At 36.2% G+C, this 12,647-nt stretch overlaps 1 long non-coding RNA gene and 1 pseudogene across 1 annotated transcript; one reads left to right on the top strand and one right to left on the bottom strand.

Moving 5' to 3' along the window:
* The first annotated feature begins 6,115 nt into the window (after positions 1-6,115).
* LOC126606455 (uncharacterized) lies at positions 6,116-6,596 on the top strand. The gene is made up of 3 exons (XR_007617210.1): positions 6,116-6,212; positions 6,302-6,382; positions 6,473-6,596. It is a non-coding gene; the product is annotated as an uncharacterized LOC126606455 (long non-coding RNA).
* Positions 6,597-11,314: 4,718 nt separating this feature from the next.
* Positions 11,315-12,184, bottom strand: LOC126608584 (uncharacterized; annotated as a pseudogene).
* Positions 12,185-12,647: the final 463 nt, after the last annotated feature.

Genomic DNA, 12,647 nt, shown 5'->3' with positions numbered 1-12,647 from the left:
TTTCCTCTCCGCAGCTTCACGCTGCCCAAAGGGCAGCCCTCTGCCTTCCACCAATTCCCTTTTCTTCGTCCTTCTGCGAGCTGCCCAAAGGCAGCTCCCTTCTCCTGCTATGCTCACGCTGCCCGTGGCAGCTTTTGCTTCTCTCCCTCTCTCTTTGTTTATTCCTCCCCTCCGTACTGACTCTCTCCTTCTTCTTTCCCCGCTTCTGCGTTGGATTCCTCTTTGTGGACTCCTGTCCGTCTGTCTCCACCTCAGTTTCTCACGCTGCATTCCACTTCTCCCTACTTCTATTATTTTATTTCCCACTTTCTATCCCTTTCACTTATTCTATTCTTTTCTTTCCTTTCTTCCAATCCCACCCGTCAGTCCACTTCTCTCCCCATTCTATATTTTCCTCGTGTTCTCTTGATGTCCAATCCGTGAGTCTCCACTTGTTTTCTCCTTTTCGTTATTATAGGCCATATACTCACCAGATTCAATATAAGGGATTTTATCTACACAAAAGCCACAAACAATACCATGATTTTCATCTACTTCAAATACATGCACACATTTACACACCTACTCAAATATAAATGTGAAACAATAGACCAATAGAAATGCAACCATAGTAACTAAAGCCATTATTATATCAATTCAAATATAATTAGCAGATTCAAGTAACAAATCCAAAACCAATATTCTTTCTGTTTATTATTTAAAACTCATTTGTGTTATTTTTATTTTCTTTGCATAACAAATCCTATAAACACAAAAATAACGTAAATAGCTCAAAAATATAAGGAACTAACTAAGAAAAGACGAGTGAATTCGAAGTGAAAATATATATAAATATGATCCGATCACCAACTGAGAAATCAAGCAGATTTTGGAGAAGACAGTTGGGCCAACTCGGAAAGATTGGAGCTTGTGCTTGGATGATGCATTGTGAGCGTATCATACAGCCTACAAAACACCAATTGGGATGTCTCCATTTCGGCTCATCTATGGGAAACGGTGCCATCTTCCTGTTGAATTGGAGCATAAAGTGCATTGGGCAGTCAAAACGTTCAATATAGACATAAATGTAGTTGGAATTCATAGGAAGCTTCAATTGAATGAGCTTGAGGAGATTAGGAATGAGGCTTATGAGAACGCTTATATTTACAAGGAGAAAACGAAGGCATTCCATGACAAGATGATTCGTAGCACGACGCTCTCTATAGGGCAGAAAATGTTACTTTTCAACTCTCGCCTTCTATTGTTTCCAGGTAAGTTACGTTTTAAATGGATTGGTCCTTTTGTTGTTACTAATGTTTTTCCTTATGGTGCAGTCCAAATTCAAAGTTTAAAGACAAGAAATGAATTCAAAGTGAACAACCACCGTTTGAAACCATACTATGAGAATTTCGAGGAGCATGTTGTGGAGGATGTACCCCTTCTTGGGAGGCAACCTATGCGTTCAAATAAAGAAGACCTAGGAAGCTCCGACTCCATAACCAGATTTGTGTTCTTAAACTCTACTCTTTATTGCTTTTACTTTGCCATGATTGTCGTGATTGTTACTTGTGTTGTTTGCTTGTTTGCTTGTTAGTATATGTTTGAAACATTGAGGACAATGTTTGGTTCAAGTGTGGGGGGGGGGGGGTAAACAAACTATTTTGCATTGATTTTCGTGGGATTTTACCACCTAGCACCACTAGAGTTGTTTTTCAATGTTTTAAGTGTTTTTAGTGTGTTTTGAAGTGTTTTAATGTGACTTGAAAGAAAAATACAAAAATTTGAAAAAAAAAATTAGAAAAAGTTTTGAAAAACCCAAAAATAGTCGTTTTAGAGTCATTTTTGTGTGTTTGTTTGTGTTTTAGGGTACCTTCCAACACAATGATGAGGATTTGGTTTTTAATTGCATGACTGGTAAAGAAAGCTACCTTGGTTTTAGTTGTCATTAACGAATTCACATGTAATCACAAAGGAAAAAAAAAATCAGTTTTTGTAACATGCTTGAAGGAAGGAACTCAAACTAACGCTACAACCCTGAGAGACTTGAGCCTAAACTTTGTTTGGAGAGTTATTAATCTGTGATTTCTTGTTTTCTAAAGTTGTTGCATGATCTCATTATTTCTTTGCTTGGTTGCTACTTAGAATGCATTTTCATCATTATAGTTCCAAATACTAGAACTCATGCCCGTTTCATTCAAAGCTTAAAAATTGAGTGCATAACATATAACAAGATAAAGTTGTTTAGTTACCACCAGAGCCAAAAAGCCTTAAATCCCTTGCATATTTATTGTAGGTTTAACCCCTTTACGCCTTATTTAGCCTATTTTCTTTGTTAGCCACATTATCCTTACCTAGCCTAGAATAGGACTATCCATACCCTTAGTCTTAGAGTATAGTGGAGCATGACTTAGAGGGAATTCTTTTTTATCCACATTATGTAGAAAAACAAGTGTGGGGGAAAGGTTTTTCATGGGAAATATGTATGCTTAGTGTGCCAAAGGGAAGGAAGGGCACGAGTAGAAAAAAGAAAGAAAAAAAAAACAAAAAAACAAAAAAGTTGAAAAAAGAAAGGAAAAGAGTTGAGAAATAAGTGAGAATGAACTCACAAGTATTGGTTGTTGAAGAAAGGGTCCAAAAGTTTAAATCCGGCCCTAAGTGTTATGTGAATTTCCCCCTTGTGTTTAAAGTTGGTTGCTGCATTCGAAAGTGAATTCTAAGTGTCAATTTCATTATTTGTGCTTACTATTGCTTTAAGAACCTTTGTTTATCCTTAACCGTTCTTTGTTAGCCAATACCTTAGCCCCATTACAACCCTTTGACTTTATCTTGGTTGTTATGTGTTTCAATATGTGAAATTTGAAATTGGTATCAGTATATGGAATCCCTAGTTCTCGCTTCTAAGTAGTGGCATTCCGTTCATAAGATCATATATATACATGCATTAATAATTCCATAAAGTGCCTTCTTTGATTATAAACGTATGTGAGTGGCTAGTTTACATGTTTACATCAATCTTCTCACATATATCTAGTATAGGGAGTGTAGTCAAAAAATCTGTGTGAAAATAGAGAGTATATCCGGTGAGGAATTGAGGGAATTCTCTAAGGCATGTTACTATATTCAAAATATTGTTTTAATTGATTAAATGCGAGCTTGTGAGTGGTGACTGCGATTAAGTGTGAGTTCGAGGGTAAGGATAGCTAAAATCTATGTGAGTAGTGATTTTTAATGTGTCATGTTTCATTGAAAATCCCTGAGGCAAACATTGGAAGGTTTAGGTTATGTTGTGTTTGTTTCGTTTTGCTCAAGGACTAGCAAAAGCTAAGTGTGGGGGAATTTAATAGGAGCATATTTATGCGACTTAGTTAGCTTATTTTCTTGCATTTTCATAGCTAGTTTCTACTTATTATAGTATTTTAAGCTATTTTTGTGTGTTTGTAGGTCCAAATGACAAACTTGGCAAGAAAGTGCAATTTGGAGCATTTTGGAGCAGTTTTAGGCCAAGAATGGATAGCATATGCATGGAGCAAGGTGGATGGACATTTTTTGAAGTTCAAGAGGCTAGGAATGTGCTGAAAAGATGAAGAAAATAAATTCATGACAAAGAAGATAAGGAATCAGCTAAAAGGAAGGAACATTATCCAAAACCTTATCCAACCTTATCTTATCCAAACTAACCTTATCTTATCTTATATTATCCTAATCTTATCCTACCTTAATTCCAACTGCAAGGGGGAATTAATTGCATATTAGATCACCTAAAAACATGGTTCTAGAAGCCCTATCACATGTCCTAGATAGGTGCCGCACCCCTTATCCCTTTCTTTCTAGAAACCTGCCACAAACCCTTTCTAGAAGCCTTATCTCTTATCCCTAAAAGTGTGCCTCACCTAGCCTTCTAGAAGTGATGTTTCCTGCAGCAAAGACCAATCATTTTCCTCCCTAGAATCTGATATTGAAGAATCCTTATTCCTTGATGATTTGGAGTCCTAATTCCCCTCCTACACAACCTTGCCGTGCCTTCTATTCTCCCTATAAATATATAGTGTTGTAGCACTCAGAATTCACCCACCTTTCATCATAAAATCGCCCATACATCCCTCGTATACATACATCCTTCTAGTGCCATAGCTTTGCAAGGAGAAAGGAGAGGAGACCCCTGGAGCCGTGCTGGCCATTCAAGACCCTTAGATTGTTGAAGCGTTTCTAGGTGTATTCTATCTTTTGTTTCAATGTTTAAATTTAATTGTCTTTGTTTAATTGCGAACATGAGGAACATGAGGAACTAATTTCATTTTAGTTAGAGGAGAATTCAAAGCCATGAACATATGTGTGATATGAATTGATTTACTTATCTGTTTGATTGATAACTTATTCTTGTGTGTTGATTAAGGATGCATACTTAGTTTGCATGCATGAGTTTGATGCTAGAATATAAGGGAATTTCACCAAATCATTATGAACTTATATTCACAAGTAGTACAACTCACTAGTCATGATTGTGTTAAGTGAATTCTTGGCAGGAGTATCATGCAGTTCATAGTTACGAATGCCTTGTCAATGCTTATGATTCTCATAGAACTTAATGATCTTTGATATGTATCTCTATTATGCAGTTCATGTAGGGAACTTGATAAGAATAATTTGGTTGTGTCGCTAAGTCCAATTCAATGAATTTAGGAAAATCTGAAAGTTAATTTGTGCTTCTCACAATTAATTTGGGGCATTGTCATTCATGGTTTATCGAAAGAATAATTGGAAATTGATTTGTATGCATGTGTGTCATGTGTGGAGAAGGACCCTCTAACTAGTCATTCACCCTTTAAATCACCAATTTCGTCCACAGTATTTAGAGTCTTTAAATTTGTTTAGTTCTAGTCTTAAATTCGTCAAAAACAAACCCCTTTTTCTATTTAGTGTTTTTAGGTCAGAATCTGTCCAAACTAGGTTCTTTTTAGTGTTTTGAGTCTTTCTCGTTCAATTTTTGTCCAAATTACATTCTAGTTCTTATTTTGAGTCAATTTAACTTAGTTTGTGTGTTTTAAGTCAGTTTAGTCTATTTTGAGTAGTTAGAGTCTAGTTTTGTGTTTATGAGTTTCTTTTGTGTTGATTAGCATCCCTAGTTTTTCCCCGGCCTAGAACGATCCCTACTTTCATATACTACAGCTATCTTAATAGGGTTTAATTTGTGTGTTAGTTAAATTTCACATCAATGATTTCCTGGAAGCTAAACAGGTGTTACAGTGAGGGACTATATCGTTTAGAAGGTCTTTATTAAAGCTTTATTTTTATGGCCACTCACTCTTGTTTTTATCCCTCCAGGTCTAGTAGTAGAGCTTTCGTATTGACGAGGATTTGTGGCAAGTTTTGCTATTGGAGATTACCTTCGATGGTATGAATTTCAATCCACCTTACTGTACTTTACTTATGCTCTAACGTCACGTGTGAAATGGGTTCATTCCCGCTCATGGCACACTCTTGTATTTAGGCACTTTTAGGTTTAAATTTATTCACATTTTTCCACATCATCATACTTTATGGCTTTGTCACCTTCCAGATGTCAGCCAGCACAACTCAATTCGGAGTCCTAGTGGACATTCTGGGTCGGGGTGTGTCATCAGTTATCAGGAACCATTGCCCCCTCAAGTGGGAGTCATAGAGAGTTGTCCCACAAGAAGTGAAGGAAGTCGTTCTTCATGAATTATCGGTAAGTATTTTCAACCTCAAATACTAAATTTGTATTAAAGTATACAAAGATTATAAATTTTAACTACTATTTATTTGTTGAGTTTTGCAGCATAACTATGAGCTCTCCAACTTCAATAATCAAATGAAGTACATCAACGACCTTTGCTCTGGTAGGTTCACTCAATGGAAGAGTGACCTCCACAAGCATTATGAGCTATATGGCGGTCAGGAGGTCGCTCTAGAAGTTGGGTGCCCTATAGAGTTGGTGGACCATCATAATGAATGGCAGTAGCTCTTCATCTATTTTCAAGATGAGAAGTACATGGTATGTATAATATATATTTCAATAATATATTAATAAAAAAATTACAATTTTAATAAAATTTTCCTTTTTTTCATTCATTTGTTATAAATATCTAAACTAATACGTTTTTTTAATTCAACAAAAAAAAATGAGGGCAAACTCGATCAATCGATCGAAGAAGAAACTTCTTTACCTATCCAGTTCACGACGCTTCTCTTATATGTTGGAGGAGTGACGTAAGGTAACCGTATATTTATTTTAAGTTTTCAATCTTTTTACTCTTTATTACACAATTGGTAATCTATGTTAACACTTTTTAAATTTTTTCAGGAGGGGTCAAAGTTTCTTGAAATTGACATGTTCAAGGAGGTGTACGTTCGGCCTGAGGATGAGTTGACGAAGCAGCTTCATGTAAGTTATTTCAATTTTTTAATATTGAATTAGTATTAATATTAATTACATGTATATTCAAATTAATTTGTTTTTTTTTCAATTTTCTAGTCCACCATGGTGTAAAAGGGCCAGACCGTTATGGAGGAGGTGGCTTCCGAGCTTCCCCTATAGACCTCAATTGAGGAGGTGTTTCCCCTTGAGGATTGATAGGGATTTTACTAGGGCTGGATAAAATTCCCGAATTACCCGAACCCGACCGAAAAATTCCCGAACCCGAAACAGAAAAATCCCGAAATCAAAAATCCCGAAAAGTTCGGTAACCCATACCGAAATAATCCCGAAACTACGGTATGGGAATCAGGAATGGGTTGTCAAATGTTCGGTAATCCTGAACCGATATATACATATATATATATATATATATATATTTATTTATTTATATATTATATATACTTGAATAAACCTTAAGGTTGGATTCGGTTGAGATTAAATCTCAACCATTGGCTAAAAGCCTAAAAGACCTCACTGTCTCTCTTTTCTCAAATGAAGATGCGATGCTCTCTCTCTCACACTCAAGACAGAAACCTCTTGGATCTCTCTGCACTGTCTCATCTCCTCCTCTGCTATGTCAACACTCAACAGGCTTGGACTCAACACTCTCAATCGTCTCTAGACTCTCTGCTCTCCTCCTCCTCCGCTTGTCACAAACTCAACATGTCGGCCGTCGAGTCATCGACCACTACACCATATTCCAAATCCAAACTTCCACGGTTCCACCTCCAACGACCTCCATATCGAAGCTTCTCCAATCTGAAGGTGCCAAACTTCATGAAATTATTGTACCTTGATTTGGATTTGGATTCTGAAATTGAGGATTAGGGTTTTGAACTTTCAATTTGGGGATTTAGAATTAAAATTAGGATTTCTGTTTTGAAAATCCCCTAATTTCAGTTAATGCATGCTTGATTTCTTTGTATTTTTCTGCTTTTGAATTTTGATCAACGGCTTCTTCGATCCTTGACTATCTGATTTTTGATGGGTTGTCTGCAAATTTGCGATTAGGGGACTGGAAATTTGTTATTTGGGGACTGCATTCATTCGATCTTCCTAAATTAGGTTGATATCTTCTTATTGCATTCATTCCCGATCCCGAACTGAAAAACCGAAACAATTTCGGGATTCCCGAAATTCGGGAATACCAAATTTCTGGTACGGTTTTGGGAATACCAAATTTCTGGTACGGTTTCGGGTTTTAGAATCCTATCCCGAAGGGAGTCGGTTTGGGATTCGAGCTTTGGGTTTCGATTCGGGATCCCGACCCGAACCAGCCCTAGATTTTACTATTCATGTGAACGGGCTAAAAACTCCTATAATACTTGCAAGAATCACAAGGTTATTGTAGTATAAACGGATCTCGCAAGGTCGTTCTCCACAGGGATTATTAAATAATTCGAAACTAATCAAATTTTAATTAATTATTGTAAAGTAGAAATTGAGGTGATTGATTTTATAACCTAGTTAAATTAAAAATGAAACTAATTAATTAAAACAAACAATTTGCAATATTAGAACTGGGGGAAAAAGAAAACAGTTTTGGAAGAATCAAATTAAGAAAGCACTAGGGTTCCACCATCACCTAGCAATCCTATGAACTTTTACCAATTACTTATGATCTACACATGCCACTTTGAAGGTTAGATTTTCCTAATTCATATTCTACTTGTAACCACCAACATAGAATGTATATCTAACATGCAACTCGTCCGGACGTTCGGATCAAATCTGAACATGAAAGACTCATTAACCTTTATGAAAATTCTTTGAAAACCATGCAATCCTTAAGACGTGGTATTCACCCTAAATGAAATTACAATTATTAATCACAAGAAGCCAGCGTCAATTTCAGAGAACCTTCCGACCAAAATTGCATCAAATTACTTTTCTAAAGATCCTAATGGTGATCAGGCATTAAAACAATTAGATAGTTTTTATCTCGGTGATTAACAATTCAAAGTATGCATGCAATCAATCATAAGCAATTAAATAAAAATCACATATTCATGCTAAGGCTCAAGGCTTCGCCCTAGCAATAGAAATTAGTTACGCATATTCATAATTAAAATCATAGAAAATATTATTAAGAAAATGATTGAAAACACCTTCAAGTAAAAAATCTCCAAAACCCTAGCCCTTCTATCTGTCTCCAAAATTGCATAAAATAAAGCGTACCTCAAAATTGTAGACGGCCAAGCAATATATCTGCCGAGCCCCACACAAACCCTAGGAAACTAAAATTAATAAAAAAAACCAATAAAAATGGAAACATAACCCTCAATTAAATGGTAAAATTCGCCTAAAATTTGAACAGCCACGTTTTGGACCCATAAGCTACTCCAAAACTGGCCCAATATAGCTGCATTTAATGTTTGGAATATTCTGAACACTTCTCCAGAATGCCACGAACCCATCTGAGGTCATCTTGGGCTCCAAAAACGCAATTTAAGCTCAAAAACATCATTTTCCAGCACTGCGCACTGCTTCTTTATTCCATCGCCAGAAAATAACCGCTTGGTGAAAAAATCCCAAATTTTGATACGATCAAGCTAAGTGACTCACGAACGTCCTTCAACTGGAATTACTCCAAAATTCGTCCGTTTGGTTCTGTTTTGCTCCAGAGGAAGTCGAAAGTCCTATATTGAAAATACAATTCAAAGTATCAAAATTCTTCCAAAATATTAACCAAAATATACTAAGATTAGGGTAAAATATATAATATAAAATCTACTCATCAAGGATGCTGGGTTTCAGATCATGACAGACACACTTGATCAGACCCTCGGTCGTCGGCATGGGAATGTTCACCGGGGGCTTAGGAAAGCTCGCCGTCGGGACTCGTCTGCCTCATCCTCCAAGCAAAGAACTAAAGATGTCGAAACACTGACATCTAAAGTGGTGGACCTAAAGGAGACGATTGCGGCCCAGCAGTCTCAGATTGCGGCCCAAAACAATTTGATAAACCAAATACGTCGTGCACTTCAAATCTATGGCATTCACTTCCCCGACATTGAACCACCTCCAGAAACGACCTCCCAGCCCCCCAGCGCAGTAGCAACACCACTAGTCGGTGATTGTGACGTCGACGACTACCTTTTTTAGTTTTGTTTTAAATTGTTTTCAAATTTAAAAATACTTTTTTCCATTGTATGTAAATTTACAATAATTTTTTAATTCAATATTCTTCTTTACATTTTTTATTTTTAATTTCATTAAATTCATTTTTACATAAAACAATATTAGCAACATGTAAAAGGAAAAAAATAATTAAATAAATAAAAAATTATTTAAAAAACCAATTTTAAAATCTTACTGTGATGGCCTCCATATTCGCGCAGGAGTTTGTGGGTCGAACCTGTATGTTTGCCGCGCAAGAGCTTGGGGATCGAAACCCAGTTTCGTCGCTCGGTACGCGCAACGACCACCAATTTCGTCGCGCAATCTTCATTTTGCGTGACGAAGAGTTTCTCTTCGTCTCTCACACTACTACAATATTAGCTTTAGGTGTCAAGTGATAATGGCGGTTTAATAAGTCATTATGTCAGATAAAAGATATCAGACACATCATTCAGTTAGTGTTGGATAACAATGAAATCCTGTCGGTTATATTCGACATAAATTCTTGACGAATATTTAGTGTCTGATGCAACCGCCATAAAATTATTATAACCGCCAGTATTTTTGAATTCTTTTTTTTATAAATATTTTTAACATATTCCGACGGTTTTTAAGTTAATGATGGTGGTTCTAACCAACAGAAATTGACTATTTTATTATTTCAGTTTCTAGTAGCTATTATTTTAGTATTATGGCAGTTATGAGCATAAACAAGAGCTTATTTACACTATTAGACAACTAATTACAAGAGGATTGGTAGTAAATCACTGTTATGTATATTTCGCCTTTTCAAATTAGAATGATTGCTGATGAACAAATTATCTTCGCATTGCAACGGCCAGAATAATCTCTTAATGTTTTTTTTTACTCATGGTCCCGTTACCTAATCTCTTAATGTTTTCTTTTTGCGATTTTTTACACATGCTATCTCGGAGTATATACAAACATATTTGACGGTTAGATCGTTGAAACTAGTTTCGTAGAATGCATATCCTATCAAATTGATAGATTTAACAAACACTTACACTACTATGAAACCATTTATTAGTGTCGCTATAATAACCGACAAGAAACGTATATTACTGTCGGATTTTGCTGAAAATCCGACAGAAAATGGATGTAGTGGCGGATTTAATAAGCTACCGAATTGTCAACGTCAGGAAATGAATTTTTCAACAGAAAATACTCTAAAACTGACAGAAATTGTGTCGAATATAACCGACAGAGAATATATTAATAATGAAGAAATAAGAGCATTCTATGTCGGCTAAAACCGACAGAAAATATATTAATAATAAATAAATAAAAACATTATTGTCGGATAAAACTGACAGAAAATATATTAATAATAAAAAAAATATATTGATACATGCTTTTATTAATAAATATATTAAGATTGCAAGTGGAGTTGGCGAACCATTCTGAGAACGCATGCTTTTATTTGATGCTTCTTTAGGACGGATACGAAATGTATGCTTCTTCGTCCAGTAACTGACTTTACTTCCAGCTGTGATTCCTAGACTTTAATTTGCTTTGATTTTATGAACGCATTAGTCTTAGAACAAGAATCGTTGAAGCCAGAGTGGCTTTGTATCAATGTAACCTCAGTATGTTAGTTATTTAGGCTTTTGGAACAATGGACCGCCTACACAATGACCATTCATTTTCCCTCCCCTTATCACACGGAGAGCCTCGGAGTACTTAAGGTTAGTCGACTGTAACTGGTTGCATGTTTTTGGCTTCCTGCCTCAACTCTTGAAATAGATAAGCATTCGCAAATTATGTTCTACCTAACATTTACTACATTGGAATTGGATTGGGCAAAAACCCCCAAAAATCAAGTAGTAATTATCATACAATTACAAACTGAGAAATTCAACTAAACGAAATAAAAAAAATAAAAAAAAAAGGAAAAAGAGAGAGACAGAGCAGAGCTTACAAAATTACAAAGCGAAGCCTTTCAAGTACTCAGGATCGCGCTTAGCCCTCTCCTGAAACTTGTCAAACCACCGGTGCAAGATATCCATCGGCACCACCAGCTTGCTCCCATCCACGCCGCAAAACGACTGCATAAAATTGAATAGATTCTCCCCAACTTTCATCGTCAACCTCTCAATTCACTTATCGGCGGTGACGTCCAACGACGACAGTGTTGCCAGGTCCTCTACCGACACACCGATTTTGGCCGACAGCGGTGCCGCTTGGGCTACGGAAGAGCAAGGATCGTCGACGGCCTAGCTAAGGTGACGGTGCCGCAGAAGAATAAGCCAAAGCCCAGGGACTGGATGTAGACGGCTAGGGCTTTGTCCGACGGGAGTGTGAAGTTGTTTAAGAGAAATACGCAGAGCTCGCGAACTTGGTCGTATACCTCCCCTACGCACATTAGAACCATACGTTAGAATGATAAATTGCGCCGCAAAAGAAAAAATTGGAAAAAAAAAGGGAAAATAGGGAAATCTACAGACGAAGGTGTTCATGTCGAGAATCCAGTGGAAGGTATCGATCTATGAGAATGAAGGGATGTCCATTGGGAAGCTGCGATTCCGGAAGACGACTCCGAACATTTTCTTGACTCTGTTGTGATGAAAGAGGAGACTGGAGATGCGGACAGTAAATGAGGAGAGAAGAGTAAGAGAAGGAAATGAAGGAAGGAAGGCCGGAGGGAGAAGGCGCAACGAAGAGATGGAGGGGTTTTATTTTAGAAAATTTTTATTATTGTCGGTTATAATCGACAGAAAAAAATGGCGGTAAAAATCCCCCTAAAATTTTGTTACGATTTTAAAAATAAAATAATAATTGTTTGGTATAATAAATAAATAAATAAATAATATGTATTTAAATAGAATACGTTTTTAGAAATTAAATAAATAATTGTTTGGTTTAATAGATAATAACCCATGTAAAATATGCGGCAAAGAAACAAAAAGATAATTGTACAATGAAAGTGTCATCACATAAACTAAATATTGTCTAATCAATACTTGAAAAACATAAATACAAATTTACCACAAATTACTTTTTCCACTTCAAAATTTAGGGAAATTTAACGGAGATATGCATTCTACGAAACTAGTTTCTATGATCTAATTGTCAAACTTGTTTGTAGATACTA

This window comes from Malus sylvestris, chromosome 16, assembly GCF_916048215.2.
Source record: "Malus sylvestris chromosome 16, drMalSylv7.2, whole genome shotgun sequence".
NCBI lineage: Eukaryota > Viridiplantae > Streptophyta > Magnoliopsida > Rosales > Rosaceae > Malus > Malus sylvestris.
This window is presented reverse-complemented; position numbering and strand designations above follow the sequence as displayed.